The sequence below is a fragment of the Pleurodeles waltl genome, unplaced genomic scaffold (genome assembly GCF_031143425.1).
Source record: "Pleurodeles waltl isolate 20211129_DDA unplaced genomic scaffold, aPleWal1.hap1.20221129 scaffold_225, whole genome shotgun sequence".
Classification (NCBI taxonomy): Eukaryota; Metazoa; Chordata; class Amphibia; order Caudata; family Salamandridae; genus Pleurodeles; species Pleurodeles waltl.
Window position 1 is genome coordinate 19,634 of NW_027149931.1, and position 27,661 is coordinate 47,294.

The 27,661-nt window shown below is 49.9% G+C and overlaps 27 non-coding genes across 27 annotated transcripts; all 27 read right to left on the reverse strand.

Annotated features, from left to right (window-relative positions):
* Nucleotides 1-1,692: 1,692 nt before the first annotated feature.
* On the reverse strand, nucleotides 1,693-1,774 carry TRNAS-CGA (transfer RNA serine (anticodon CGA)). Its single transcript has one exon. It is a non-coding gene; the product is annotated as a tRNA-Ser (tRNA).
* Nucleotides 1,775-2,344: 570 nt separating this feature from the next.
* Nucleotides 2,345-2,426, reverse strand: TRNAS-UGA (transfer RNA serine (anticodon UGA)). Its single transcript has one exon. It is a non-coding gene; the product is annotated as a tRNA-Ser (tRNA).
* A 222-nt stretch (nucleotides 2,427-2,648) lies between these two features.
* Nucleotides 2,649-2,730, reverse strand: TRNAS-AGA (transfer RNA serine (anticodon AGA)). Its single transcript has one exon. It is a non-coding gene; the product is annotated as a tRNA-Ser (tRNA).
* Nucleotides 2,731-4,592: 1,862 nt separating this feature from the next.
* TRNAS-CGA (transfer RNA serine (anticodon CGA)) lies at nucleotides 4,593-4,674 on the reverse strand. Its single transcript has one exon. It is a non-coding gene; the product is annotated as a tRNA-Ser (tRNA).
* A 570-nt stretch (nucleotides 4,675-5,244) lies between these two features.
* TRNAS-UGA (transfer RNA serine (anticodon UGA)) lies at nucleotides 5,245-5,326 on the reverse strand. The gene has a single exon. It is a non-coding gene; the product is annotated as a tRNA-Ser (tRNA).
* Nucleotides 5,327-5,548: 222 nt separating this feature from the next.
* On the reverse strand, nucleotides 5,549-5,630 carry TRNAS-AGA (transfer RNA serine (anticodon AGA)). Its single transcript has one exon. It is a non-coding gene; the product is annotated as a tRNA-Ser (tRNA).
* A 1,862-nt stretch (nucleotides 5,631-7,492) lies between these two features.
* TRNAS-CGA (transfer RNA serine (anticodon CGA)) lies at nucleotides 7,493-7,574 on the reverse strand. The gene has a single exon. It is a non-coding gene; the product is annotated as a tRNA-Ser (tRNA).
* A 570-nt stretch (nucleotides 7,575-8,144) lies between these two features.
* Nucleotides 8,145-8,226, reverse strand: TRNAS-UGA (transfer RNA serine (anticodon UGA)). The gene has a single exon. It is a non-coding gene; the product is annotated as a tRNA-Ser (tRNA).
* A 222-nt stretch (nucleotides 8,227-8,448) lies between these two features.
* Nucleotides 8,449-8,530, reverse strand: TRNAS-AGA (transfer RNA serine (anticodon AGA)). The gene has a single exon. It is a non-coding gene; the product is annotated as a tRNA-Ser (tRNA).
* A 1,862-nt stretch (nucleotides 8,531-10,392) lies between these two features.
* On the reverse strand, nucleotides 10,393-10,474 carry TRNAS-CGA (transfer RNA serine (anticodon CGA)). Its single transcript has one exon. It is a non-coding gene; the product is annotated as a tRNA-Ser (tRNA).
* A 570-nt stretch (nucleotides 10,475-11,044) lies between these two features.
* On the reverse strand, nucleotides 11,045-11,126 carry TRNAS-UGA (transfer RNA serine (anticodon UGA)). The gene has a single exon. It is a non-coding gene; the product is annotated as a tRNA-Ser (tRNA).
* A 222-nt stretch (nucleotides 11,127-11,348) lies between these two features.
* TRNAS-AGA (transfer RNA serine (anticodon AGA)) lies at nucleotides 11,349-11,430 on the reverse strand. The gene has a single exon. It is a non-coding gene; the product is annotated as a tRNA-Ser (tRNA).
* Nucleotides 11,431-13,292: 1,862 nt separating this feature from the next.
* TRNAS-CGA (transfer RNA serine (anticodon CGA)) lies at nucleotides 13,293-13,374 on the reverse strand. The gene has a single exon. It is a non-coding gene; the product is annotated as a tRNA-Ser (tRNA).
* A 570-nt stretch (nucleotides 13,375-13,944) lies between these two features.
* On the reverse strand, nucleotides 13,945-14,026 carry TRNAS-UGA (transfer RNA serine (anticodon UGA)). Its single transcript has one exon. It is a non-coding gene; the product is annotated as a tRNA-Ser (tRNA).
* A 222-nt stretch (nucleotides 14,027-14,248) lies between these two features.
* On the reverse strand, nucleotides 14,249-14,330 carry TRNAS-AGA (transfer RNA serine (anticodon AGA)). Its single transcript has one exon. It is a non-coding gene; the product is annotated as a tRNA-Ser (tRNA).
* Nucleotides 14,331-16,192: 1,862 nt separating this feature from the next.
* On the reverse strand, nucleotides 16,193-16,274 carry TRNAS-CGA (transfer RNA serine (anticodon CGA)). The gene has a single exon. It is a non-coding gene; the product is annotated as a tRNA-Ser (tRNA).
* A 570-nt stretch (nucleotides 16,275-16,844) lies between these two features.
* Nucleotides 16,845-16,926, reverse strand: TRNAS-UGA (transfer RNA serine (anticodon UGA)). Its single transcript has one exon. It is a non-coding gene; the product is annotated as a tRNA-Ser (tRNA).
* Nucleotides 16,927-17,148: 222 nt separating this feature from the next.
* On the reverse strand, nucleotides 17,149-17,230 carry TRNAS-AGA (transfer RNA serine (anticodon AGA)). The gene has a single exon. It is a non-coding gene; the product is annotated as a tRNA-Ser (tRNA).
* A 1,862-nt stretch (nucleotides 17,231-19,092) lies between these two features.
* On the reverse strand, nucleotides 19,093-19,174 carry TRNAS-CGA (transfer RNA serine (anticodon CGA)). The gene has a single exon. It is a non-coding gene; the product is annotated as a tRNA-Ser (tRNA).
* A 570-nt stretch (nucleotides 19,175-19,744) lies between these two features.
* TRNAS-UGA (transfer RNA serine (anticodon UGA)) lies at nucleotides 19,745-19,826 on the reverse strand. The gene has a single exon. It is a non-coding gene; the product is annotated as a tRNA-Ser (tRNA).
* A 222-nt stretch (nucleotides 19,827-20,048) lies between these two features.
* Nucleotides 20,049-20,130, reverse strand: TRNAS-AGA (transfer RNA serine (anticodon AGA)). The gene has a single exon. It is a non-coding gene; the product is annotated as a tRNA-Ser (tRNA).
* A 1,862-nt stretch (nucleotides 20,131-21,992) lies between these two features.
* TRNAS-CGA (transfer RNA serine (anticodon CGA)) lies at nucleotides 21,993-22,074 on the reverse strand. Its single transcript has one exon. It is a non-coding gene; the product is annotated as a tRNA-Ser (tRNA).
* Nucleotides 22,075-22,644: 570 nt separating this feature from the next.
* TRNAS-UGA (transfer RNA serine (anticodon UGA)) lies at nucleotides 22,645-22,726 on the reverse strand. The gene has a single exon. It is a non-coding gene; the product is annotated as a tRNA-Ser (tRNA).
* Nucleotides 22,727-22,948: 222 nt separating this feature from the next.
* Nucleotides 22,949-23,030, reverse strand: TRNAS-AGA (transfer RNA serine (anticodon AGA)). Its single transcript has one exon. It is a non-coding gene; the product is annotated as a tRNA-Ser (tRNA).
* A 1,852-nt stretch (nucleotides 23,031-24,882) lies between these two features.
* On the reverse strand, nucleotides 24,883-24,964 carry TRNAS-CGA (transfer RNA serine (anticodon CGA)). Its single transcript has one exon. It is a non-coding gene; the product is annotated as a tRNA-Ser (tRNA).
* A 570-nt stretch (nucleotides 24,965-25,534) lies between these two features.
* Nucleotides 25,535-25,616, reverse strand: TRNAS-UGA (transfer RNA serine (anticodon UGA)). The gene has a single exon. It is a non-coding gene; the product is annotated as a tRNA-Ser (tRNA).
* Nucleotides 25,617-25,838: 222 nt separating this feature from the next.
* On the reverse strand, nucleotides 25,839-25,920 carry TRNAS-AGA (transfer RNA serine (anticodon AGA)). Its single transcript has one exon. It is a non-coding gene; the product is annotated as a tRNA-Ser (tRNA).
* Nucleotides 25,921-27,661: the final 1,741 nt, after the last annotated feature.

Below are 27,661 nucleotides of genomic sequence, written 5' to 3' on the forward strand. Positions count from 1 at the left end.
ATGTTCATGTTTTGAGACGGGGGAAAAAAATCAGGCCGGAAGAGGTGGTAGCTTTAACGTCAGGGAGATGGCAGCCACGATAGGCACCATGGCAAAACTTCTGTCTTGGAGGCCATGAATGGACTCCACAGAGAGACGGGTTGGTCTTTACAGGTATGAAAAGAAGTGCCTCGTCCAATCTAGGGCCTGTGGCTAGGCGTTTCCTGAGCTGAATTCTCCTTGGAGGAGAGTGGGCGTGTTCAGTTTCTCTGCAGACTAGTGCCTGACAGGTGAGGGAGGGGGAGCAGGATGCATTTGGCCTGGGTTCATATCTTTCTTCTGTGGCTTTAATGGTCTTTGCTTCATATTCTGTTTTACTGACTGCTTTGCATAGAGGCTGCTCCCTTGTTCTCCCACGCAGGAGGCCCTGAAGAGGAATCCCAAAAATGTCATCTGACGTAGTCGGCAGGATTTGAACATACTCGTGGAGACGCCAAATGATATCTAGTCCATCGCCTTAACCACTTGGTAACGACTACTTGGCTCTGCAAGCGGTGCCCCTTTCAACATAGCCCTTCATGTCTTCACAGGCAACCTCACTGGCTCCAGTCATTCCGCTCTGCTCCTTCCTCTTCCTCAGCAATCCTTTGCACTGGCAAGGTGCTTCTCAAAAAACAAATATAGGCACTCCTGCCAATCCACAAGTATTCCGAAGGCTTTGCTGAGGCCCTCTGCAGCCCTTCTTCTTTACAGCACATCAACTGCTGACCTTTGTTTGCCCTAAGGCTTCTGCTTCCATATTGGAGTCATCCCAGGCTTTGGTGATCCCAGCCGTCAGCCCAGCACCTCAGTTGAGCCTTTGAAAGGCTGTCAGGCCCTGCTCCTCTTTCTGTCTTGATATTCTAGCCACATTACTTAATAGGTGAGTGGAGGCGGGCCCAAGAGAGGGTAGTCTCTATGCAAATGAAGTGCTTGGGCATACCTGGGAGTGTCCTTCTGCAAGCCATTCAGCCTCCTGGCTGGTGGCAGGTTTGTTGAGGAGAGCAAGGCCGTGTTGGGCCAGTCCCAAAGCAAAGGCGAGCTCCTTCAGCAGGAGTCCATTTATGCGAGGGACCCTAAGTTACTCAGGCATATATAATAATCACCTTTAGCCCTTATAGAGAGGTTTTGGCCGATCGTGGCCGATCGGGGCCAAAGGGGCGGTGGGGTCAGAAGGCTCAGGGTAAGGGCCTCAGTAGCCTCACCTCTCTTGTTGCCCTAGGTTGCACTGTGGTCTGGGACCTGGCCAAACGCCAATCCTTTTTAACCACACCTGCAGCTCTGCCTAGGCCGAGAAGCAACAGCAGAGAGCTTCCTTCCTGCCCCTTCCTGTGCTTCCCACCAACCTCCTAAATTGACCCCTGTAGAGGAGCTAGCTGCCTTGTCCTTCCCAACAACAATTTATCCAGGCACTCACCCCAGACAGCAGGCTCGAAAAGCACAGGCAAGGCTTCTCTGCAGCTCCCCAAAATAGACAGATACAGTGTCTGAGAAGCTGTAGGCCTGGGCAGCGTACTCCTTGAGAGTTTTCATGCTGGCATTGCACAGTGCATTGTTTCACATTCTTGTCTTTGTTTTACCTGTGCTCTCAACGTTGTTGAATAATACATGCTTATTCCTGGGAAAGGAGGCATCCAAGGAAAAACCTAACACATCATTGTGAAAGAGCACCGACGTAGTCGGCAGGATTTGAAACTGCGCGGGGACACCCCAATGGATTTCGAGTCCATCGCCTTAACCACTCGGCCACGACTACTCACGAGGGGTGGCTGCCACTTAAGCTGAGGTTCTCACTCTCACAGCAGTCTTTTGCTTTCCCTCAGTTCACTCTGCTCCACTGCCTTCCCATCTTTGCCTATCCGTTCTACTGCAAAAAATACACTCGGTCCATACCTGCATACTGACGTGACTCAAAGGCACTATTATAAAGTTCATGTTCCTGGCCAGAGAAAAGCAAAAAGGAGGTTGTAAAAGAATGCAGTTATGACACTTTAGGAAAATAATGACACTGTCAGACGCCCCAATAAGGCTACTTCCTTCATGCATCTGATACCTCAGATGGAACTTACTGGCGAGATGATAACTGAAGTTCTTTCCCAATCTCCTTGGCTATTACTCGACATGTGTCTTCTCGACAGCTGGGGTGCACAAGTGGCAGGAGTGCCAGACAGGTAGTCTCATGCCTTCTCCGGCCACTCTTTTGATCCCATTCCCTGCCCAGTGTTTCGCCTTCCTTAGCTCTATTGAGAGTGATAGCTATATTCGGCCAGCTTGTGCAGATGCCATTTAATATGAAGTATAAAATATCACCAAAGGTGAAGTAGCACGTAGTCGGCAGGATTTGAACCTACGCGGGGAGACCCCAATGGATTTCAAGTCCATCGCCTTAACCACTCGGCCACGACTACTTGCTTAAAGCTATGGTCCATTTTCAACGTAGCTCGTTTCTATTTCTGCTGGCGGTCTAGCCTCTGGACAGAAGCAGTCCTTTTCTAGAGAGGAAGGCCACAATGGCAAAAGTTTGAGCCCTCCCAGGCCGCTGACCCTATTAGTCCTGCTTTTGGAGCCCGCATTTATGCCAGAAGGTATTTCAAAGAATTATGGGAAAATACTGTTCACAAAAGGGACAGCGTAGTTGGCAGGATTCGAACCTGCGCGGGGATACCCCAATGGATTTCTAGTCCATCGCCTTAACCACTCGGCCACAACTACCCACACAAGTGAATCTCAACAGGGCACTTTACCTCCATCCGTAGTCTTTTTTCTTTCCGTTCACTGGACCATTTTCCCTGCTCTCCTATACATCATTCCTATTCCACAGAAGACTTTCTAAAGCGTCTCAAGCTAAAAGCAGGCATGCATGTGAAATTAGCACTCCTTGTATGTTCATGTTTTGAGACGGGGGAAAAAAATCAGGCCGGAAGAGGTGGTAGCTTTAACGTCAGGGAGATGGCAGCCACGATAGGCACCATGGCAAAACTTCTGTCTTGGAGGCCATGAATGGACTCCACAGAGAGACGGGTTGGTCTTTACAGGTATGAAAAGAAGTGCCTCGTCCAATCTAGGGCCTGTGGCTAGGCGTTTCCTGAGCTGAATTCTCCTTGGAGGAGAGTGGGCGTGTTCAGTTTCTCTGCAGACTAGTGCCTGACAGGTGAGGGAGGGGGAGCAGGATGCATTTGGCCTGGGTTCATATCTTTCTTCTGTGGCTTTAATGGTCTTTGCTTCATATTCTGTTTTACTGACTGCTTTGCATAGAGGCTGCTCCCTTGTTCTCCCACGCAGGAGGCCCTGAAGAGGAATCCCAAAAATGTCATCTGACGTAGTCGGCAGGATTTGAACATACTCGTGGAGACGCCAAATGATATCTAGTCCATCGCCTTAACCACTTGGTAACGACTACTTGGCTCTGCAAGCGGTGCCCCTTTCAACATAGCCCTTCATGTCTTCACAGGCAACCTCACTGGCTCCAGTCATTCCGCTCTGCTCCTTCCTCTTCCTCAGCAATCCTTTGCACTGGCAAGGTGCTTCTCAAAAAACAAATATAGGCACTCCTGCCAATCCACAAGTATTCCGAAGGCTTTGCTGAGGCCCTCTGCAGCCCTTCTTCTTTACAGCACATCAACTGCTGACCTTTGTTTGCCCTAAGGCTTCTGCTTCCATATTGGAGTCATCCCAGGCTTTGGTGATCCCAGCCGTCAGCCCAGCACCTCAGTTGAGCCTTTGAAAGGCTGTCAGGCCCTGCTCCTCTTTCTGTCTTGATATTCTAGCCACATTACTTAATAGGTGAGTGGAGGCGGGCCCAAGAGAGGGTAGTCTCTATGCAAATGAAGTGCTTGGGCATACCTGGGAGTGTCCTTCTGCAAGCCATTCAGCCTCCTGGCTGGTGGCAGGTTTGTTGAGGAGAGCAAGGCCGTGTTGGGCCAGTCCCAAAGCAAAGGCGAGCTCCTTCAGCAGGAGTCCATTTATGCGAGGGACCCTAAGTTACTCAGGCATATATAATAATCACCTTTAGCCCTTATAGAGAGGTTTTGGCCGATCGTGGCCGATCGGGGCCAAAGGGGCGGTGGGGTCAGAAGGCTCAGGGTAAGGGCCTCAGTAGCCTCACCTCTCTTGTTGCCCTAGGTTGCACTGTGGTCTGGGACCTGGCCAAACGCCAATCCTTTTTAACCACACCTGCAGCTCTGCCTAGGCCGAGAAGCAACAGCAGAGAGCTTCCTTCCTGCCCCTTCCTGTGCTTCCCACCAACCTCCTAAATTGACCCCTGTAGAGGAGCTAGCTGCCTTGTCCTTCCCAACAACAATTTATCCAGGCACTCACCCCAGACAGCAGGCTCGAAAAGCACAGGCAAGGCTTCTCTGCAGCTCCCCAAAATAGACAGACACAGTGTCTGAGAAGCTGTAGGCCTGGGCAGCGTACTCCTTGAGAGTTTTCATGCTGGCATTGCACAGTGCATTGTTTCACATTCTTGTCTTTGTTTTACCTGTGCTCTCAACGTTGTTGAATAATACATGCTTATTCCTGGGAAAGGAGGCATCCAAGGAAAAACCTAACACATCATTGTGAAAGAGCACCGACGTAGTCGGCAGGATTTGAACCTGCGCGGGGACACCCCAATGGATTTCGAGTCCATCGCCTTAACCACTCGGCCACGACTACTCACGAGGGGTGGCTGCCACTTAAGCTGAGGTTCTCACTCTCACAGCAGTCTTTTTCTTTCCCTCAGTTCACTCTGCTCCACTGCCTTCCCATCTTTGCCTATCCGTTCTACTGCAAAAAATACACTCGGTCCATACCTGCATACTGACGTGACTCAAAGGCACTATTATAAAGTTCATGTTCCTGGCCAGAGAAAAGCAAAAAGGAGGTTGTAAAAGAATGCAGTTATGACACTTTAGGAAAATAATGACACTGTCAGACGCCCCAATAAGGCTACTTCCTTCATGCATCTGATACCTCAGATGGAACTTACTGGCGAGATGATAACTGAAGTTCTTTCCCAATCTCCTTGGCTATTACTCGACACATGTCTTCTCGACAGCTGGGGTGCACAAGTGGCAGGAGTGCCAGACAGGTAGTCTCATGCCTTCTCCGGCCACTCTTTTGATCCCATTCCCTGCCCAGTGTTTCGCCTTCCTTAGCTCTATTGAGAGTGATAGCTATATTCGGCCTGCTTGTGCAGATGCCATTTAATATGAAGTATAAAATATCACCAAAGGTGAAGTAGCACGTAGTCGGCAGGATTTGAACCTACGCGGGGAGACCCCAATGGATTTCAAGTCCATCGCCTTAACCACTCGGCCACGACTACTTGCTTAAAGCTATGGTCCATTTTCAACGTAGCTCGTTTCTATTTCTGCTGGCGGTCTAGCCTCCTGACAGAAGCAGTCCTTTTCTAGAGAGGAAGGCCACAATGGCAAAAGTTTGAGCCCTCCCAGGCCGCTGACCCTATTAGTCCTGCTTTTGGAGCCCGCATTTATGCCAGTAGGTATTTCAAAGAATTATGGGAAAATACTGTTCACAAAAGGGACAGCGTAGTTGGCAGGATTCGAACCTGCGCGGGGATACCCCAATGGATTTCTAGTCCATCGCCTTAACCACTCGGCCACAACTACCCACACAAGTGAATCTCAACAGGGCACTTTACCTCCATCCGTAGTCTTTTTTCTTTCCGTTCACTGGACCATTTTCCCTGCTCTCCTATACATCATTCCTATTCCACAGAAGACTTTCTAAAGCGTCTCAAGCTAAAAGCAGGCATGCATGTGAAATTAGCACTCCTTGTATGTTCATGTTTTGAGACGGGGGAAAAAAATCAGGCCGGAAGAGGTGGTAGCTTTAACGTCAGGGAGATGGCAGCCACGATAGGCACCATGGCAAAACTTCTGTCTTGGAGGCCATGAATGGACTCCACAGAGAGACGGGTTGGTCTTTACAGGTATGAAAAGAAGTGCCTCGTCCAATCTAGGGCCTGTGGCTAGGCGTTTCCTGAGCTGAATTCTCCTTGGAGGAGAGTGGGCGTGTTCAGTTTCTCTGCAGACTAGTGCCTGACAGGTGAGGGAGGGGGAGCAGGATGCATTTGGCCTGGGTTCATATCTTTCTTCTGTGGCTTTAATGGTCTTTGCTTCATATTCTGTTTTACTGACTGCTTTGCATAGAGGCTGCTCCCTTGTTCTCCCACGCAGGAGGCCCTGAAGAGGAATCCCAAAAATGTCATCTGACGTAGTCGGCAGGATTTGAACATACTCGTGGAGACGCCAAATGATATCTAGTCCATCGCCTTAACCACTTGGTAACGACTACTTGGCTCTGCAAGCGGTGCCCCTTTCAACATAGCCCTTCATGTCTTCACAGGCAACCTCACTGGCTCCAGTCATTCCGCTCTGCTCCTTCCTCTTCCTCAGCAATCCTTTGCACTGGCAAGGTGCTTCTCAAAAAACAAATATAGGCACTCCTGCCAATCCACAAGTATTCCGAAGGCTTTGCTGAGGCCCTCTGCAGCCCTTCTTCTTTACAGCACATCAACTGCTGACCTTTGTTTGCCCTAAGGCTTCTGCTTCCATATTGGAGTCATCCCAGGCTTTGGTGATCCCAGCCGTCAGCCCAGCACCTCAGTTGAGCCTTTGAAAGGCTGTCAGGCCCTGCTCCTCTTTCTGTCTTGATATTCTAGCCACATTACTTAATAGGTGAGTGGAGGCGGGCCCAAGAGAGGGTAGTCTCTATGCAAATGAAGTGCTTGGGCATACCTGGGAGTGTCCTTCTGCAAGCCATTCAGCCTCCTGGCTGGTGGCAGGTTTGTTGAGGAGAGCAAGGCCGTGTTGGGCCAGTCCCAAAGCAAAGGCGAGCTCCTTCAGCAGGAGTCCATTTATGCGAGGGACCCTAAGTTACTCAGGCATATATAATAATCACCTTTAGCCCTTATAGAGAGGTTTTGGCCGATCGTGGCCGATCGGGGCCAAAGGGGCGGTGGGGTCAGAAGGCTCAGGGTAAGGGCCTCAGTAGCCTCACCTCTCTTGTTGCCCTAGGTTGCACTGTGGTCTGGGACCTGGCCAAACGCCAATCCTTTTTAACCACACCTGCAGCTCTGCCTAGGCCGAGAAGCAACAGCAGAGAGCTTCCTTCCTGCCCCTTCCTGTGCTTCCCACCAACCTCCTAAATTGACCCCTGTAGAGGAGCTAGCTGCCTTGTCCTTCCCAACAACAATTTATCCAGGCACTCACCCCAGACAGCAGGCTCGAAAAGCACAGGCAAGGCTTCTCTGCAGCTCCCCAAAATAGACAGACACAGTGTCTGAGAAGCTGTAGGCCTGGGCAGCGTACTCCTTGAGAGTTTTCATGCTGGCATTGCACAGTGCATTGTTTCACATTCTTGTCTTTGTTTTACCTGTGCTCTCAACGTTGTTGAATAATACATGCTTATTCCTGGGAAAGGAGGCATCCAAGGAAAAACCTAACACATCATTGTGAAAGAGCACCGACGTAGTCGGCAGGATTTGAACCTGCGCGGGGACACCCCAATGGATTTCGAGTCCATCGCCTTAACCACTCGGCCACGACTACTCACGAGGGGTGGCTGCCACTTAAGCTGAGGTTCTCACTCTCACAGCAGTCTTTTTCTTTCCCTCAGTTCACTCTGCTCCACTGCCTTCCCATCTTTGCCTATCCGTTCTACTGCAAAAAATACACTCGGTCCATACCTGCATACTGACGTGACTCAAAGGCACTATTATAAAGTTCATGTTCCTGGCCAGAGAAAAGCAAAAAGGAGGTTGTAAAAGAATGCAGTTATGACACTTTAGGAAAATAATGACACTGTCAGACGCCCCAATAAGGCTACTTCCTTCATGCATCTGATACCTCAGATGGAACTTACTGGCGAGATGATAACTGAAGTTCTTTCCCAATCTCCTTGGCTATTACTCGACATGTGTCTTCTCGACAGCTGGGGTGCACAAGTGGCAGGAGTGCCAGACAGGTAGTCTCATGCCTTCTCCGGCCACTCTTTTGATCCCATTCCCTGCCCAGTGTTTCGCCTTCCTTAGCTCTATTGAGAGTGATAGCTATATTCGGCCTGCTTGTGCAGATGCCATTTAATATGAAGTATAAAATATCACCAAAGGTGAAGTAGCACGTAGTCGGCAGGATTTGAACCTACGCGGGGAGACCCCAATGGATTTCAAGTCCATCGCCTTAACCACTCGGCCACGACTACTTGCTTAAAGCTATGGTCCATTTTCAACGTAGCTCGTTTCTATTTCTGCTGGCGGTCTAGCCTCTGGACAGAAGCAGTCCTTTTCTAGAGAGGAAGGCCACAATGGCAAAAGTTTGAGCCCTCCCAGGCCGCTGACCCTATTAGTCCTGCTTTTGGAGCCCGCATTTATGCCAGTAGGTATTTCAAAGAATTATGGGAAAATACTGTTCACAAAAGGGACAGCGTAGTTGGCAGGATTCGAACCTGCGCGGGGATACCCCAATGGATTTCTAGTCCATCGCCTTAACCACTCGGCCACAACTACCCACACAAGTGAATCTCAACAGGGCACTTTACCTCCATCCGTAGTCTTTTTTCTTTCCGTTCACTGGACCATTTTCCCTGCTCTCCTATACATCATTCCTATTCCACAGAAGACTTTCTAAAGCGTCTCAAGCTAAAAGCAGGCATGCATGTGAAATTAGCACTCCTTGTATGTTCATGTTTTGAGACGGGGGAAAAAAATCAGGCCGGAAGAGGTGGTAGCTTTAACGTCAGGGAGATGGCAGCCACGATAGGCACCATGGCAAAACTTCTGTCTTGGAGGCCATGAATGGACTCCACAGAGAGACGGGTTGGTCTTTACAGGTATGAAAAGAAGTGCCTCGTCCAATCTAGGGCCTGTGGCTAGGCGTTTCCTGAGCTGAATTCTCCTTGGAGGAGAGTGGGCGTGTTCAGTTTCTCTGCAGACTAGTGCCTGACAGGTGAGGGAGGGGGAGCAGGATGCATTTGGCCTGGGTTCATATCTTTCTTCTGTGGCTTTAATGGTCTTTGCTTCATATTCTGTTTTACTGACTGCTTTGCATAGAGGCTGCTCCCTTGTTCTCCCACGCAGGAGGCCCTGAAGAGGAATCCCAAAAATGTCATCTGACGTAGTCGGCAGGATTTGAACATACTCGTGGAGACGCCAAATGATATCTAGTCCATCGCCTTAACCACTTGGTAACGACTACTTGGCTCTGCAAGCGGTGCCCCTTTCAACATAGCCCTTCATGTCTTCACAGGCAACCTCACTGGCTCCAGTCATTCCGCTCTGCTCCTTCCTCTTCCTCAGCAATCCTTTGCACTGGCAAGGTGCTTCTCAAAAAACAAATATAGGCACTCCTGCCAATCCACAAGTATTCCGAAGGCTTTGCTGAGGCCCTCTGCAGCCCTTCTTCTTTACAGCACATCAACTGCTGACCTTTGTTTGCCCTAAGGCTTCTGCTTCCATATTGGAGTCATCCCAGGCTTTGGTGATCCCAGCCGTCAGCCCAGCACCTCAGTTGAGCCTTTGAAAGGCTGTCAGGCCCTGCTCCTCTTTCTGTCTTGATATTCTAGCCACATTACTTAATAGGTGAGTGGAGGCGGGCCCAAGAGAGGGTAGTCTCTATGCAAATGAAGTGCTTGGGCATACCTGGGAGTGTCCTTCTGCAAGCCATTCAGCCTCCTGGCTGGTGGCAGGTTTGTTGAGGAGAGCAAGGCCGTGTTGGGCCAGTCCCAAAGCAAAGGCGAGCTCCTTCAGCAGGAGTCCATTTATGCGAGGGACCCTAAGTTACTCAGGCATATATAATAATCACCTTTAGCCCTTATAGAGAGGTTTTGGCCGATCGTGGCCGATCGGGGCCAAAGGGGCGGTGGGGTCAGAAGGCTCAGGGTAAGGGCCTCAGTAGCCTCACCTCTCTTGTTGCCCTAGGTTGCACTGTGGTCTGGGACCTGGCCAAACGCCAATCCTTTTTAACCACACCTGCAGCTCTGCCTAGGCCGAGAAGCAACAGCAGAGAGCTTCCTTCCTGCCCCTTCCTGTGCTTCCCACCAACCTCCTAAATTGACCCCTGTAGAGGAGCTAGCTGCCTTGTCCTTCCCAACAACAATTTATCCAGGCACTCACCCCAGACAGCAGGCTCGAAAAGCACAGGCAAGGCTTCTCTGCAGCTCCCCAAAATAGACAGATACAGTGTCTGAGAAGCTGTAGGCCTGGGCAGCGTACTCCTTGAGAGTTTTCATGCTGGCATTGCACAGTGCATTGTTTCACATTCTTGTCTTTGTTTTACCTGTGCTCTCAACGTTGTTGAATAATACATGCTTATTCCTGGGAAAGGAGGCATCCAAGGAAAAACCTAACACATCATTGTGAAAGAGCACCGACGTAGTCGGCAGGATTTGAAACTGCGCGGGGACACCCCAATGGATTTCGAGTCCATCGCCTTAACCACTCGGCCACGACTACTCACGAGGGGTGGCTGCCACTTAAGCTGAGGTTCTCACTCTCACAGCAGTCTTTTGCTTTCCCTCAGTTCACTCTGCTCCACTGCCTTCCCATCTTTGCCTATCCGTTCTACTGCAAAAAATACACTCGGTCCATACCTGCATACTGACGTGACTCAAAGGCACTATTATAAAGTTCATGTTCCTGGCCAGAGAAAAGCAAAAAGGAGGTTGTAAAAGAATGCAGTTATGACACTTTAGGAAAATAATGACACTGTCAGACGCCCCAATAAGGCTACTTCCTTCATGCATCTGATACCTCAGATGGAACTTACTGGCGAGATGATAACTGAAGTTCTTTCCCAATCTCCTTGGCTATTACTCGACATGTGTCTTCTCGACAGCTGGGGTGCACAAGTGGCAGGAGTGCCAGACAGGTAGTCTCATGCCTTCTCCGGCCACTCTTTTGATCCCATTCCCTGCCCAGTGTTTCGCCTTCCTTAGCTCTATTGAGAGTGATAGCTATATTCGGCCAGCTTGTGCAGGTGCCATTTAATATGAAGTATAAAATATCACCAAAGGTGAAGTAGCACGTAGTCGGCAGGATTTGAACCTACGCGGTGAGACCCCAATGGATTTCAAGTCCATCGCCTTAACCACTCGGCCACGACTACTTGCTTAAAGCTATGGTCCATTTTCAACGTAGCTCGTTTCTATTTCTGCTGGCGGTCTAGCCTCTGGACAGAAGCAGTCCTTTTCTAGAGAGGAAGGCCACAATGGCAAAAGTTTGAGCCCTCCCAGGCCGCTGACCCTATTAGTCCTGCTTTTGGAGCCCGCATTTATGCCAGAAGGTATTTCAAAGAATTATGGGAAAATACTGTTCACAAAAGGGACAGCGTAGTTGGCAGGATTCGAACCTGCGCGGGGATACCCCAATGGATTTCTAGTCCATCGCCTTAACCACTCGGCCACAACTACCCACACAAGTGAATCTCAACAGGGCACTTTACCTCCATCCGTAGTCTTTTTTCTTTCCGTTCACTGGACCATTTTCCCTGCTCTCCTATACATCATTCCTATTCCACAGAAGACTTTCTAAAGCGTCTCAAGCTAAAAGCAGGCATGCATGTGAAATTAGCACTCCTTGTATGTTCATGTTTTGAGACGGGGGAAAAAAATCAGGCCGGAAGAGGTGGTAGCTTTAACGTCAGGGAGATGGCAGCCACGATAGGCACCATGGCAAAACTTCTGTCTTGGAGGCCATGAATGGACTCCACAGAGAGACGGGTTGGTCTTTACAGGTATGAAAAGAAGTGCCTCGTCCAATCTAGGGCCTGTGGCTAGGCGTTTCCTGAGCTGAATTCTCCTTGGAGGAGAGTGGGCGTGTTCAGTTTCTCTGCAGACTAGTGCCTGACAGGTGAGGGAGGGGGAGCAGGATGCATTTGGCCTGGGTTCATATCTTTCTTCTGTGGCTTTAATGGTCTTTGCTTCATATTCTGTTTTACTGACTGCTTTGCATAGAGGCTGCTCCCTTGTTCTCCCACGCAGGAGGCCCTGAAGAGGAATCCCAAAAATGTCATCTGACGTAGTCGGCAGGATTTGAACATACTCGTGGAGACGCCAAATGATATCTAGTCCATCGCCTTAACCACTTGGTAACGACTACTTGGCTCTGCAAGCGGTGCCCCTTTCAACATAGCCCTTCATGTCTTCACAGGCAACCTCACTGGCTCCAGTCATTCCGCTCTGCTCCTTCCTCTTCCTCAGCAATCCTTTGCACTGGCAAGGTGCTTCTCAAAAAACAAATATAGGCACTCCTGCCAATCCACAAGTATTCCGAAGGCTTTGCTGAGGCCCTCTGCAGCCCTTCTTCTTTACAGCACATCAACTGCTGACCTTTGTTTGCCCTAAGGCTTCTGCTTCCATATTGGAGTCATCCCAGGCTTTGGTGATCCCAGCCGTCAGCCCAGCACCTCAGTTGAGCCTTTGAAAGGCTGTCAGGCCCTGCTCCTCTTTCTGTCTTGATATTCTAGCCACATTACTTAATAGGTGAGTGGAGGCGGGCCCAAGAGAGGGTAGTCTCTATGCAAATGAAGTGCTTGGGCATACCTGGGAGTGTCCTTCTGCAAGCCATTCAGCCTCCTGGCTGGTGGCAGGTTTGTTGAGGAGAGCAAGGCCGTGTTGGGCCAGTCCCAAAGCAAAGGCGAGCTCCTTCAGCAGGAGTCCATTTATGCGAGGGACCCTAAGTTACTCAGGCATATATAATAATCACCTTTAGCCCTTATAGAGAGGTTTTGGCCGATCGTGGCCGATCGGGGCCAAAGGGGCGGTGGGGTCAGAAGGCTCAGGGTAAGGGCCTCAGTAGCCTCACCTCTCTTGTTGCCCTAGGTTGCACTGTGGTCTGGGACCTGGCCAAACGCCAATCCTTTTTAACCACACCTGCAGCTCTGCCTAGGCCGAGAAGCAACAGCAGAGAGCTTCCTTCCTGCCCCTTCCTGTGCTTCCCACCAACCTCCTAAATTGACCCCTGTAGAGGAGCTAGCTGCCTTGTCCTTCCCAACAACAATTTATCCAGGCACTCACCCCAGACAGCAGGCTCGAAAAGTACAGGCAAGGCTTCTCTGCAGCTCCCCAAAATAGACAGACACAGTGTCTGAGAAGCTGTAGGCCTGGGCAGCGTACTCCTTGAGAGTTTTCATGCTGGCATTGCACAGTGCATTGTTTCACATTCTTGTCTTTGTTTTACCTGTGCTCTCAACGTTGTTGAATAATACATGCTTATTCCTGGGAAAGGAGGCATCCAAGGAAAAACCTAACACATCATTGTGAAAGAGCACCGACGTAGTCGGCAGGATTTGAACCTGCGCGGGGACACCCCAATGGATTTCGAGTCCATCGCCTTAACCACTCGGCCACGACTACTCACGAGGGGTGGCTGCCACTTAAGCTGAGGTTCTCACTCTCACAGCAGTCTTTTTCTTTCCCTCAGTTCACTCTGCTCCACTGCCTTCCCATCTTTGCCTATCCGTTCTACTGCAAAAAATACACTCGGTCCATACCTGCATACTGACGTGACTCAAAGGCACTATTATAAAGTTCATGTTCCTGGCCAGAGAAAAGCAAAAAGGAGGTTGTAAAAGAATGCAGTTATGACACTTTAGGAAAATAATGACACTGTCAGACGCCCCAATAAGGCTACTTCCTTCATGCATCTGATACCTCAGATGGAACTTACTGGCGAGATGATAACTGAAGTTCTTTCCCAATCTCCTTGGCTATTACTCGACATGTGTCTTCTCGACAGCTGGGGTGCACAAGTGGCAGGAGTGCCAGACAGGTAGTCTCATGCCTTCTCCGGCCACTCTTTTGATCCCATTCCCTGCCCAGTGTTTCGCCTTCCTTAGCTCTATTGAGAGTGATAGCTATATTCGGCCTGCTTGTGCAGATGCCATTTAATATGAAGTATAAAATATCACCAAAGGTGAAGTAGCACGTAGTCGGCAGGATTTGAACCTACGCGGGGAGACCCCAATGGATTTCAAGTCCATCGCCTTAACCACTCGGCCACGACTACTTGCTTAAAGCTATGGTCCATTTTCAACGTAGCTCGTTTCTATTTCTGCTGGCGGTCTAGCCTCTGGACAGAAGCAGTCCTTTTCTAGAGAGGAAGGCCACAATGGCAAAAGTTTGAGCCCTCCCAGGCCGCTGACCCTATTAGTCCTGCTTTTGGAGCCCGCATTTATGCCAGTAGGTATTTCAAAGAATTATGGGAAAATACTGTTCACAAAAGGGACAGCGTAGTTGGCAGGATTCGAACCTGCGCGGGGATACCCCAATGGATTTCTAGTCCATCGCCTTAACCACTCGGCCACAACTACCCACACAAGTGAATCTCAACAGGGCACTTTACCTCCATCCGTAGTCTTTTTTCTTTCCGTTCACTGGACCATTTTCCCTGCTCTCCTATACATCATTCCTATTCCACAGAAGACTTTCTAAAGCGTCTCAAGCTAAAAGCAGGCATGCATGTGAAATTAGCACTCCTTGTATGTTCATGTTTTGAGACGGGGGAAAAAAATCAGGCCGGAAGAGGTGGTAGCTTTAACGTCAGGGAGATGGCAGCCACGATAGGCACCATGGCAAAACTTCTGTCTTGGAGGCCATGAATGGACTCCACAGAGAGACGGGTTGGTCTTTACAGGTATGAAAAGAAGTGCCTCGTCCAATCTAGGGCCTGTGGCTAGGCGTTTCCTGAGCTGAATTCTCCTTGGAGGAGAGTGGGCGTGTTCAGTTTCTCTGCAGACTAGTGCCTGACAGGTGAGGGAGGGGGAGCAGGATGCATTTGGCCTGGGTTCATATCTTTCTTCTGTGGCTTTAATGGTCTTTGCTTCATATTCTGTTTTACTGACTGCTTTGCATAGAGGCTGCTCCCTTGTTCTCCCACGCAGGAGGCCCTGAAGAGGAATCCCAAAAATGTCATCTGACGTAGTCGGCAGGATTTGAACATACTCGTGGAGACGCCAAATGATATCTAGTCCATCGCCTTAACCACTTGGTAACGACTACTTGGCTCTGCAAGCGGTGCCCCTTTCAACATAGCCCTTCATGTCTTCACAGGCAACCTCACTGGCTCCAGTCATTCCGCTCTGCTCCTTCCTCTTCCTCAGCAATCCTTTGCACTGGCAAGGTGCTTCTCAAAAAACAAATATAGGCACTCCTGCCAATCCACAAGTATTCCGAAGGCTTTGCTGAGGCCCTCTGCAGCCCTTCTTCTTTACAGCACATCAACTGCTGACCTTTGTTTGCCCTAAGGCTTCTGCTTCCATATTGGAGTCATCCCAGGCTTTGGTGATCCCAGCCGTCAGCCCAGCACCTCAGTTGAGCCTTTGAAAGGCTGTCAGGCCCTGCTCCTCTTTCTGTCTTGATATTCTAGCCACATTACTTAATAGGTGAGTGGAGGCGGGCCCAAGAGAGGGTAGTCTCTATGCAAATGAAGTGCTTGGGCATACCTGGGAGTGTCCTTCTGCAAGCCATTCAGCCTCCTGGCTGGTGGCAGGTTTGTTGAGGAGAGCAAGGCCGTGTTGGGCCAGTCCCAAAGCAAAGGCGAGCTCCTTCAGCAGGAGTCCATTTATGCGAGGGACCCTAAGTTACTCAGGCATATATAATAATCACCTTTAGCCCTTATAGAGAGGTTTTGGCCGATCGTGGCCGATCGGGGCCAAAGGGGCGGTGGGGTCAGAAGGCTCAGGGTAAGGGCCTCAGTAGCCTCACCTCTCTTGTTGCCCTAGGTTGCACTGTGGTCTGGGACCTGGCCAAACGCCAATCCTTTTTAACCACACCTGCAGCTCTGCCTAGGCCGAGAAGCAACAGCAGAGAGCTTCCTTCCTGCCCCTTCCTGTGCTTCCCACCAACCTCCTAAATTGACCCCTGTAGAGGAGCTAGCTGCCTTGTCCTTCCCAACAACAATTTATCCAGGCACTCACCCCAGACAGCAGGCTCGAAAAGTACAGGCAAGGCTTCTCTGCAGCTCCCCAAAATAGACAGACACAGTGTCTGAGAAGCTGTAGGCCTGGGCAGCGTACTCCTTGAGAGTTTTCATGCTGGCATTGCACAGTGCATTGTTTCACATTCTTGTCTTTGTTTTACCTGTGCTCTCAACGTTGTTGAATAATACATGCTTATTCCTGGGAAAGGAGGCATCCAAGGAAAAACCTAACACATCATTGTGAAAGAGCACCGACGTAGTCGGCAGGATTTGAACCTGCGCGGGGACACCCCAATGGATTTCGAGTCCATCGCCTTAACCACTCGGCCACGACTACTCACGAGGGGTGGCTGCCACTTAAGCTGAGGTTCTCACTCTCACAGCAGTCTTTTTCTTTCCCTCAGTTCACTCTGCTCCACTGCCTTCCCATCTTTGCCTATCCGTTCTACTGCAAAAAATACACTCGGTCCATACCTGCATACTGACGTGACTCAAAGGCACTATTATAAAGTTCATGTTCCTGGCCAGAGAAAAGCAAAAAGGAGGTTGTAAAAGAATGCAGTTATGACACTTTAGGAAAATAATGACACTGTCAGACGCCCCAATAAGGCTACTTCCTTCATGCATCTGATACCTCAGATGGAACTTACTGGCGAGATGATAACTGAAGTTCTTTCCCAATCTCCTTGGCTATTACTCGACATGTGTCTTCTCGACAGCTGGGGTGCACAAGTGGCAGGAGTGCCAGACAGGTAGTCTCATGCCTTCTCCGGCCACTCTTTTGATCCCATTCCCTGCCCAGTGTTTCGCCTTCCTTAGCTCTATTGAGAGTGATAGCTATATTCGGCCTGCTTGTGCAGATGCCATTTAATATGAAGTATAAAATATCACCAAAGGTGAAGTAGCACGTAGTCGGCAGGATTTGAACCTACGCGGGGAGACCCCAATGGATTTCAAGTCCATCGCCTTAACCACTCGGCCACGACTACTTGCTTAAAGCTATGGTCCATTTTCAACGTAGCTCGTTTCTATTTCTGCTGGCGGTCTAGCCTCTGGACAGAAGCAGTCCTTTTCTAGAGAGGAAGGCCACAATGGCAAAAGTTTGAGCCCTCCCAGGCCGCTGACCCTATTAGTCCTGCTTTTGGAGCCCGCATTTATGCCAGTAGGTATTTCAAAGAATTATGGGAAAATACTGTTCACAAAAGGGACAGCGTAGTTGGCAGGATTCGAACCTGCGCGGGGATACCCCAATGGATTTCTAGTCCATCGCCTTAACCACTCGGCCACAACTACCCACACAAGTGAATCTCAACAGGGCACTTTACCTCCATCCGTAGTCTTTTTTCTTTCCGTTCACTGGACCATTTTCCCTGCTCTCCTATACATCATTCCTATTCCACAGAAGACTTTCTAAAGCGTCTCAAGCTAAAAGCAGGCATGCATGTGAAATTAGCACTCCTTGTATGTTCATGTTTTGAGACGGGGGAAAAAAATCAGGCCGGAAGAGGTGGTAGCTTTAACGTCAGGGAGATGGCAGCCACGATAGGCACCATGGCAAAACTTCTGTCTTGGAGGCCATGAATGGACTCCACAGAGAGACGGGTTGGTCTTTACAGGTATGAAAAGAAGTGCCTCGTCCAATCTAGGGCCTGTGGCTAGGCGTTTCCTGAGCTGAATTCTCCTTGGAGGAGAGTGGGCGTGTTCAGTTTCTCTGCAGACTAGTGCCTGACAGGTGAGGGAGGGGGAGCAGGATGCATTTGGCCTGGGTTCATATCTTTCTTCTGTGGCTTTAATGGTCTTTGCTTCATATTCTGTTTTACTGACTGCTTTGCATAGAGGCTGCTCCCTTGTTCTCCCACGCAGGAGGCCCTGAAGAGGAATCCCAAAAATGTCATCTGACGTAGTCGGCAGGATTTGAACATACTCGTGGAGACGCCAAATGATATCTAGTCCATCGCCTTAACCACTTGGTAACGACTACTTGGCTCTGCAAGCGGTGCCCCTTTCAACATAGCCCTTCATGTCTTCACAGGCAACCTCACTGGCTCCAGTCATTCCGCTCTGCTCCTTCCTCTTCCTCAGCAATCCTTTGCACTGGCAAGGTGCTTCTCAAAAAACAAATATAGGCACTCCTGCCAATCCACAAGTATTCCGAAGGCTTTGCTGAGGCCCTCTGCAGCCCTTCTTCTTTACAGCACATCAACTGCTGACCTTTGTTTGCCCTAAGGCTTCTGCTTCCATATTGGAGTCATCCCAGGCTTTGGTGATCCCAGCCGTCAGCCCAGCACCTCAGTTGAGCCTTTGAAAGGCTGTCAGGCCCTGCTCCTCTTTCTGTCTTGATATTCTAGCCACATTACTTAATAGGTGAGTGGAGGCGGGCCCAAGAGAGGGTAGTCTCTATGCAAATGAAGTGCTTGGGCATACCTGGGAGTGTCCTTCTGCAAGCCATTCAGCCTCCTGGCTGGTGGCAGGTTTGTTGAGGAGAGCAAGGCCGTGTTGGGCCAGTCCCAAAGCAAAGGCGAGCTCCTTCAGCAGGAGTCCATTTATGCGAGGGACCCTAAGTTACTCAGGCATATATAATAATCACCTTTAGCCCTTATAGAGAGGTTTTGGCCGATCGTGGCCGATCGGGGCCAAAGGGGCGGTGGGGTCAGAAGGCTCAGGGTAAGGGCCTCAGTAGCCTCACCTCTCTTGTTGCCCTAGGTTGCACTGTGGTCTGGGACCTGGCCAAACGCCAATCCTTTTTAACCACACCTGCAGCTCTGCCTAGGCCGAGAAGCAACAGCAGAGAGCTTCCTTCCTGCCCCTTCCTGTGCTTCCCACCAACCTCCTAAATTGACCCCTGTAGAGGAGCTAGCTGCCTTGTCCTTCCCAACAACAATTTATCCAGGCACTCACCCCAGACAGCAGGCTCGAAAAGCACAGGCAAGGCTTCTCTGCAGCTCCCCAAAATAGACTGACACAGTGTCTGAGAAGCTGTAGGCCTGGGCAGCGTACTCCTTGAGAGTTTTCATGCTGGCATTGCACAGTGCATTGTTTCACATTCTTGTCTTTGTTTTACCTGTGCTCTCAACGTTGTTGAATAATACATGCTTATTCCTGGGAAAGGAGGCATCCAAGGAAAAACCTAACACATCATTGTGAAAGAGCACCGACGTAGTCGGCAGGATTTGAACCTGCGCGGGGACACCCCAATGGATTTCGAGTCCATCGCCTTAACCACTCGGCCACGACTACTCACGAGGGGTGGCTGCCACTTAAGCTGAGGTTCTCACTCTCACAGCAGTCTTTTTCTTTCCCTCAGTTCACTCTGCTCCACTGCCTTCCCATCTTTGCCTATCCGTTCTACTGCAAAAAATACACTCGGTCCATACCTGCATACTGACGTGACTCAAAGGCACTATTATAAAGTTCATGTTCCTGGCCAGAGAAAAGCAAAAAGGAGGTTGTAAAAGAATGCAGTTATGACACTTTAGGAAAATAATGACACTGTCAGACGCCCCAATAAGGCTACTTCCTTCATGCATCTGATACCTCAGATGGAACTTACTGGCGAGATGATAACTGAAGTTCTTTCCCAATCTCCTTGGCTATTACTCGACATGTGTCTTCTCGACAGCTGGGGTGCACAAGTGGCAGGAGTGCCAGACAGGTAGTCTCATGCCTTCTCCGGCCACTCTTTTGATCCCATTCCCTGCCCAGTGTTTCGCCTTCCTTAGCTCTATTGAGAGTGATAGCTATATTCGGCCTGCTTGTGCAGATGCCATTTAATATGAAGTATAAAATATCACCAAAGGTGAAGTAGCACGTAGTCGGCAGGATTTGAACCTACGCGGGGAGACCCCAATGGATTTCAAGTCCATCGCCTTAACCACTCGGCCACGACTACTTGCTTAAAGCTATGGTCCATTTTCAACGTAGCTCGTTTCTATTTCTGCTGGCGGTCTAGCCTCCTGACAGAAGCAGTCCTTTTCTAGAGAGGAAGGCCACAATGGCAAAAGTTTGAGCCCTCCCAGGCCGCTGACCCTATTAGTCCTGCTTTTGGAGCCCGCATTTATGCCAGTAGGTATTTCAAAGAATTATGGGAAAATACTGTTCACAAAAGGGACAGCGTAGTTGGCAGGATTCGAACCTGCGCGGGGATACCCCAATGGATTTCTAGTCCATCGCCTTAACCACTCGGCCACAACTACCCACACAAGTGAATCTCAACAGGGCACTTTACCTCCATCCGTAGTCTTTTTTCTTTCCGTTCACTGGACCATTTTCCCTGCTCTCCTATACATCATTCCTATTCCACAGAAGACTTTCTAAAGCGTCTCAAGCTAAAAGCAGGCATGCATGTGAAATTAGCACTCCTTGTATGTTCATGTTTTGAGACGGGGGAAAAAAATCAGGCCGGAAGAGGTGGTAGCTTTAACGTCAGGGAGATGGCAGCCACGATAGGCACCATGGCAAAACTTCTGTCTTGGAGGCCATGAATGGACTCCACAGAGAGACGGGTTGGTCTTTACAGGTATGAAAAGAAGTGCCTCGTCCAATCTAGGGCCTGTGGCTAGGCGTTTCCTGAGCTGAATTCTCCTTGGAGGAGAGTGGGCGTGTTCAGTTTCTCTGCAGACTAGTGCCTGACAGGTGAGGGAGGGGGAGCAGGATGCATTTGGCCTGGGTTCATATCTTTCTTCTGTGGCTTTAATGGTCTTTGCTTCATATTCTGTTTTACTGACTGCTTTGCATAGAGGCTGCTCCCTTGTTCTCCCACGCAGGAGGCCCTGAAGAGGAATCCCAAAAATGTCATCTGACGTAGTCGGCAGGATTTGAACATACTCGTGGAGACGCCAAATGATATCTAGTCCATCGCCTTAACCACTTGGTAACGACTACTTGGCTCTGCAAGCGGTGCCCCTTTCAACATAGCCCTTCATGTCTTCACAGGCAACCTCACTGGCTCCAGTCATTCCGCTCTGCTCCTTCCTCTTCCTCAGCAATCCTTTGCACTGGCAAGGTGCTTCTCAAAAAACAAATATAGGCACTCCTGCCAATCCACAAGTATTCCGAAGGCTTTGCTGAGGCCCTCTGCAGCCCTTCTTCTTTACAGCACATCAACTGCTGACCTTTGTTTGCCCTAAGGCTTCTGCTTCCATATTGGAGTCATCCCAGGCTTTGGTGATCCCAGCCGTCAGCCCAGCACCTCAGTTGAGCCTTTGAAAGGCTGTCAGGCCCTGCTCCTCTTTCTGTCTTGATATTCTAGCCACATTACTTAATAGGTGAGTGGAGGCGGGCCCAAGAGAGGGTAGTCTCTATGCAAATGAAGTGCTTGGGCATACCTGGGAGTGTCCTTCTGCAAGCCATTCAGCCTCCTGGCTGGTGGCAGGTTTGTTGAGGAGAGCAAGGCCGTGTTGGGCCAGTCCCAAAGCAAAGGCGAGCTCCTTCAGCAGGAGTCCATTTATGCGAGGGACCCTAAGTTACTCAGGCATATATAATAATCACCTTTAGCCCTTATAGAGAGGTTTTGGCCGATCGTGGCCGATCGGGGCCAAAGGGGCGGTGGGGTCAGAAGGCTCAGGGTAAGGGCCTCAGTAGCCTCACCTCTCTTGTTGCCCTAGGTTGCACTGTGGTCTGGGACCTGGCCAAACGCCAATCCTTTTTAACCACACCTGCAGCTCTGCCTAGGCCGAGAAGCAACAGCAGAGAGCTTCCTTCCTGCCCCTTCCTGTGCTTCCCACCAACCTCCTAAATTGACCCCTGTAGAGGAGCTAGCTGCCTTGTCCTTCCCAACAACAATTTATCCAGGCACTCACCCCAGACAGCAGGCTCGAAAAGCACAGGCAAGGCTTCTCTGCAGCTCCCCAAAATAGACAGATACAGTGTCTGAGAAGCTGTAGGCCTGGGCAGCGTACTCCTTGAGAGTTTTCATGCTGGCATTGCACAGTGCATTGTTTCACATTCTTGTCTTTGTTTTACCTGTGCTCTCAACGTTGTTGAATAATACATGCTTATTCCTGGGAAAGGAGGCATCCAAGGAAAAACCTAACACATCATTGTGAAAGAGCACCGACGTAGTCGGCAGGATTTGAAACTGCGCGGGGACACCCCAATGGATTTCGAGTCCATCGCCTTAACCACTCGGCCACGACTACTCACGAGGGGTGGCTGCCACTTAAGCTGAGGTTCTCACTCTCACAGCAGTCTTTTGCTTTCCCTCAGTTCACTCTGCTCCACTGCCTTCCCATCTTTGCCTATCCGTTCTACTGCAAAAAATACACTCGGTCCATACCTGCATACTGACGTGACTCAAAGGCACTATTATAAAGTTCATGTTCCTGGCCAGAGAAAAGCAAAAAGGAGGTTGTAAAAGAATGCAGTTATGACACTTTAGGAAAATAATGACACTGTCAGACGCCCCAATAAGGCTACTTCCTTCATGCATCTGATACCTCAGATGGAACTTACTGGCGAGATGATAACTGAAGTTCTTTCCCAATCTCCTTGGCTATTACTCGACATGTGTCTTCTCGACAGCTGGGGTGCACAAGTGGCAGGAGTGCCAGACAGGTAGTCTCATGCCTTCTCCGGCCACTCTTTTGATCCCATTCCCTGCCCAGTGTTTCGCCTTCCTTAGCTCTATTGAGAGTGATAGCTATATTCGGCCAGCTTGTGCAGATGCCATTTAATATGAAGTATAAAATATCACCAAAGGTGAAGTAGCACGTAGTCGGCAGGATTTGAACCTACGCGGGGAGACCCCAATGGATTTCAAGTCCATCGCCTTAACCACTCGGCCACGACTACTTGCTTAAAGCTATGGTCCATTTTCAACGTAGCTCGTTTCTATTTCTGCTGGCGGTCTAGCCTCTGGACAGAAGCAGTCCTTTTCTAGAGAGGAAGGCCACAATGGCAAAAGTTTGAGCCCTCCCAGGCCGCTGACCCTATTAGTCCTGCTTTTGGAGCCCGCATTTATGCCAGAAGGTATTTCAAAGAATTATGGGAAAATACTGTTCACAAAAGGGACAGCGTAGTTGGCAGGATTCGAACCTGCGCGGGGATACCCCAATGGATTTCTAGTCCATCGCCTTAACCACTCGGCCACAACTACCCACACAAGTGAATCTCAACAGGGCACTTTACCTCCATCCGTAGTCTTTTTTCTTTCCGTTCACTGGACCATTTTCCCTGCTCTCCTATACATCATTCCTATTCCACAGAAGACTTTCTAAAGCGTCTCAAGCTAAAAGCAGGCATGCATGTGAAATTAGCACTCCTTGTATGTTCATGTTTTGAGACGGGGGAAAAAAATCAGGCCGGAAGAGGTGGTAGCTTTAACGTCAGGGAGATGGCAGCCACGATAGGCACCATGGCAAAACTTCTGTCTTGGAGGCCATGAATGGACTCCACAGAGAGACGGGTTGGTCTTTACAGGTATGAAAAGAAGTGCCTCGTCCAATCTAGGGCCTGTGGCTAGGCGTTTCCTGAGCTGAATTCTCCTTGGAGGAGAGTGGGCGTGTTCAGTTTCTCTGCAGACTAGTGCCTGACAGGTGAGGGAGGGGGAGCAGGATGCATTTGGCCTGGGTTCATATCTTTCTTCTGTGGCTTTAATGGTCTTTGCTTCATATTCTGTTTTACTGACTGCTTTGCATAGAGGCTGCTCCCTTGTTCTCCCACGCAGGAGGCCCTGAAGAGGAATCCCAAAAATGTCATCTGACGTAGTCGGCAGGATTTGAACATACTCGTGGAGACGCCAAATGATATCTAGTCCATCGCCTTAACCACTTGGTAACGACTACTTGGCTCTGCAAGCGGTGCCCCTTTCAACATAGCCCTTCATGTCTTCACAGGCAACCTCACTGGCTCCAGTCATTCCGCTCTGCTCCTTCCTCTTCCTCAGCAATCCTTTGCACTGGCAAGGTGCTTCTCAAAAAACAAATATAGGCACTCCTGCCAATCCACAAGTATTCCGAAGGCTTTGCTGAGGCCCTCTGCAGCCCTTCTTCTTTACAGCACATCAACTGCTGACCTTTGTTTGCCCTAAGGCTTCTGCTTCCATATTGGAGTCATCCCAGGCTTTGGTGATCCCAGCCGTCAGCCCAGCACCTCAGTTGAGCCTTTGAAAGGCTGTCAGGCCCTGCTCCTCTTTCTGTCTTGATATTCTAGCCACATTACTTAATAGGTGAGTGGAGGCGGGCCCAAGAGAGGGTAGTCTCTATGCAAATGAAGTGCTTGGGCATACCTGGGAGTGTCCTTCTGCAAGCCATTCAGCCTCCTGGCTGGTGGCAGGTTTGTTGAGGAGAGCAAGGCCGTGTTGGGCCAGTCCCAAAGCAAAGGCGAGCTCCTTCAGCAGGAGTCCATTTATGCGAGGGACCCTAAGTTACTCAGGCATATATAATAATCACCTTTAGCCCTTATAGAGAGGTTTTGGCCGATCGGGGCCAAAGGGGCGGTGGGGTCAGAAGGCTCAGGGTAAGGGCCTCAGTAGCCTCACCTCTCTTGTTGCCCTAGGTTGCACTGTGGTCTGGGACCTGGCCAAACGCCAATCCTTTTTAACCACACCTGCAGCTCTGCCTAGGCCGAGAAGCAACAGCAGAGAGCTTCCTTCCTGCCCCTTCCTGTGCTTCCCACCAACCTCCTAAATTGACCCCTGTAGAGGAGCTAGCTGCCTTGTCCTTCCCAACAACAATTTATCCAGGCACTCACCCCAGACAGCAGGCTCGAAAAGCACAGGCAAGGCTTCTCTGCAGCTCCCCAAAATAGACAGACACAGTGTCTGAGAAGCTGTAGGCCTGGGCAGCGTACTCCTTGAGAGTTTTCATGCTGGCATTGCACAGTGCATTGTTTCACATTCTTGTCTTTGTTTTACCTGTGCTCTCAACGTTGTTGAATAATACATGCTTATTCCTGGGAAAGGAGGCATCCAAGGAAAAACCTAACACATCATTGTGAAAGAGCACCGACGTAGTCGGCAGGATTTGAACCTGCGCGGGGACACCCCAATGGATTTCGAGTCCATCGCCTTAACCACTCGGCCACGACTACTCACGAGGGGTGGCTGCCACTTAAGCTGAGGTTCTCACTCTCACAGCAGTCTTTTTCTTTCCCTCAGTTCACTCTGCTCCACTGCCTTCCCATCTTTGCCTATCCGTTCTACTGCAAAAAATACACTCGGTCCATACCTGCATACTGACGTGACTCAAAGGCACTATTATAAAGTTCATGTTCCTGGCCAGAGAAAAGCAAAAAGGAGGTTGTAAAAGAATGCAGTTATGACACTTTAGGAAAATAATGACACTGTCAGACGCCCCAATAAGGCTACTTCCTTCATGCATCTGATACCTCAGATGGAACTTACTGGCGAGATGATAACTGAAGTTCTTTCCCAATCTCCTTGGCTATTACTCGACACGTGTCTTCTCGACAGCTGGGGTGCACAAGTGGCAGGAGTGCCAGACAGGTAGTCTCATGCCTTCTCCGGCCACTCTTTTGATCCCATTCCCTGCCCAGTGTTTCGCCTTCCTTAGCTCTATTGAGAGTGATAGCTATATTCGGCCTGCTTGTGCAGATGCCATTTAATATGAAGTATAAAATATCACCAAAGGTGAAGTAGCACGTAGTCGGCAGGATTTGAACCTACGCGGGGAGACCCCAATGGATTTCAAGTCCATCGCCTTAACCACTCGGCCACGACTACTTGCTTAAAGCTATGGTCCATTTTCAACGTAGCTCGTTTCTATTTCTGCTGGCGGTCTAGCCTCCTGACAGAAGCAGTCCTTTTCTAGAGAGGAAGGCCACAATGGCAAAAGTTTGAGCCCTCCCAGGCCGCTGACCCTATTAGTCCTGCTTTTGGAGCCCGCATTTATGCCAGTAGGTATTTCAAAGAATTATGGGAAAATACTGTTCACAAAAGGGACAGCGTAGTTGGCAGGATTCGAACCTGCGCGGGGATACCCCAATGGATTTCTAGTCCATCGCCTTAACCACTCGGCCACAACTACCCACACAAGTGAATCTCAACAGGGCACTTTACCTCCATCCGTAGTCTTTTTTCTTTCCGTTCACTGGACCATTTTCCCTGCTCTCCTATACATCATTCCTATTCCACAGAAGACTTTCTAAAGCGTCTCAAGCTAAAAGCAGGCATGCATGTGAAATTAGCACTCCTTGTATGTTCATGTTTTGAGACGGGGGAAAAAAATCAGGCCGGAAGAGGTGGTAGCTTTAACGTCAGGGAGATGGCAGCCACGATAGGCACCATGGCAAAACTTCTGTCTTGGAGGCCATGAATGGACTCCACAGAGAGACGGGTTGGTCTTTACAGGTATGAAAAGAAGTGCCTCGTCCAATCTAGGGCCTGTGGCTAGGCGTTTCCTGAGCTGAATTCTCCTTGGAGGAGAGTGGGCGTGTTCAGTTTCTCTGCAGACTAGTGCCTGACAGGTGAGGGAGGGGGAGCAGGATGCATTTGGCCTGGGTTCATATCTTTCTTCTGTGGCTTTAATGGTCTTTGCTTCATATTCTGTTTTACTGACTGCTTTGCATAGAGGCTGCTCCCTTGTTCTCCCACGCAGGAGGCCCTGAAGAGGAATCCCAAAAATGTCATCTGACGTAGTCGGCAGGATTTGAACATACTCGTGGAGACGCCAAATGATATCTAGTCCATCGCCTTAACCACTTGGTAACGACTACTTGGCTCTGCAAGCGGTGCCCCTTTCAACATAGCCCTTCATGTCTTCACAGGCAACCTCACTGGCTCCAGTCATTCCGCTCTGCTCCTTCCTCTTCCTCAGCAATCCTTTGCACTGGCAAGGTGCTTCTCAAAAAACAAATATAGGCACTCCTGCCAATCCACAAGTATTCCGAAGGCTTTGCTGAGGCCCTCTGCAGCCCTTCTTCTTTACAGCACATCAACTGCTGACCTTTGTTTGCCCTAAGGCTTCTGCTTCCATATTGGAGTCATCCCAGGCTTTGGTGATCCCAGCCGTCAGCCCAGCACCTCAGTTGAGCCTTTGAAAGGCTGTCAGGCCCTGCTCCTCTTTCTGTCTTGATATTCTAGCCACATTACTTAATAGGTGAGTGGAGGCGGGCCCAAGAGAGGGTAGTCTCTATGCAAATGAAGTGCTTGGGCATACCTGGGAGTGTCCTTCTGCAAGCCATTCAGCCTCCTGGCTGGTGGCAGGTTTGTTGAGGAGAGCAAGGCCGTGTTGGGCCAGTCCCAAAGCAAAGGCGAGCTCCTTCAGCAGGAGTCCATTTATGCGAGGGACCCTAAGTTACTCAGGCATATATAATAATCACCTTTAGCCCTTATAGAGAGGTTTTGGCCGATCGTGGCCGATCGGGGCCAAAGGGGCGGTGGGGTCAGAAGGCTCAGGGTAAGGGCCTCAGTAGCCTCACCTCTCTTGTTGCCCTAGGTTGCACTGTGGTCTGGGACCTGGCCAAACGCCAATCCTTTTTAACCACACCTGCAGCTCTGCCTAGGCCGAGAAGCAACAGCAGAGAGCTTCCTTCCTGCCCCTTCCTGTGCTTCCCACCAACCTCCTAAATTGACCCCTGTAGAGGAGCTAGCTGCCTTGTCCTTCCCAACAACAATTTATCCAGGCACTCACCCCAGACAGCAGGCTCGAAAAGCACAGGCAAGGCTTCTCTGCAGCTCCCCAAAATAGACAGACACAGTGTCTGAGAAGCTGTAGGCCTGGGCAGCGTACTCCTTGAGAGTTTTCATGCTGGCATTGCACAGTGCAT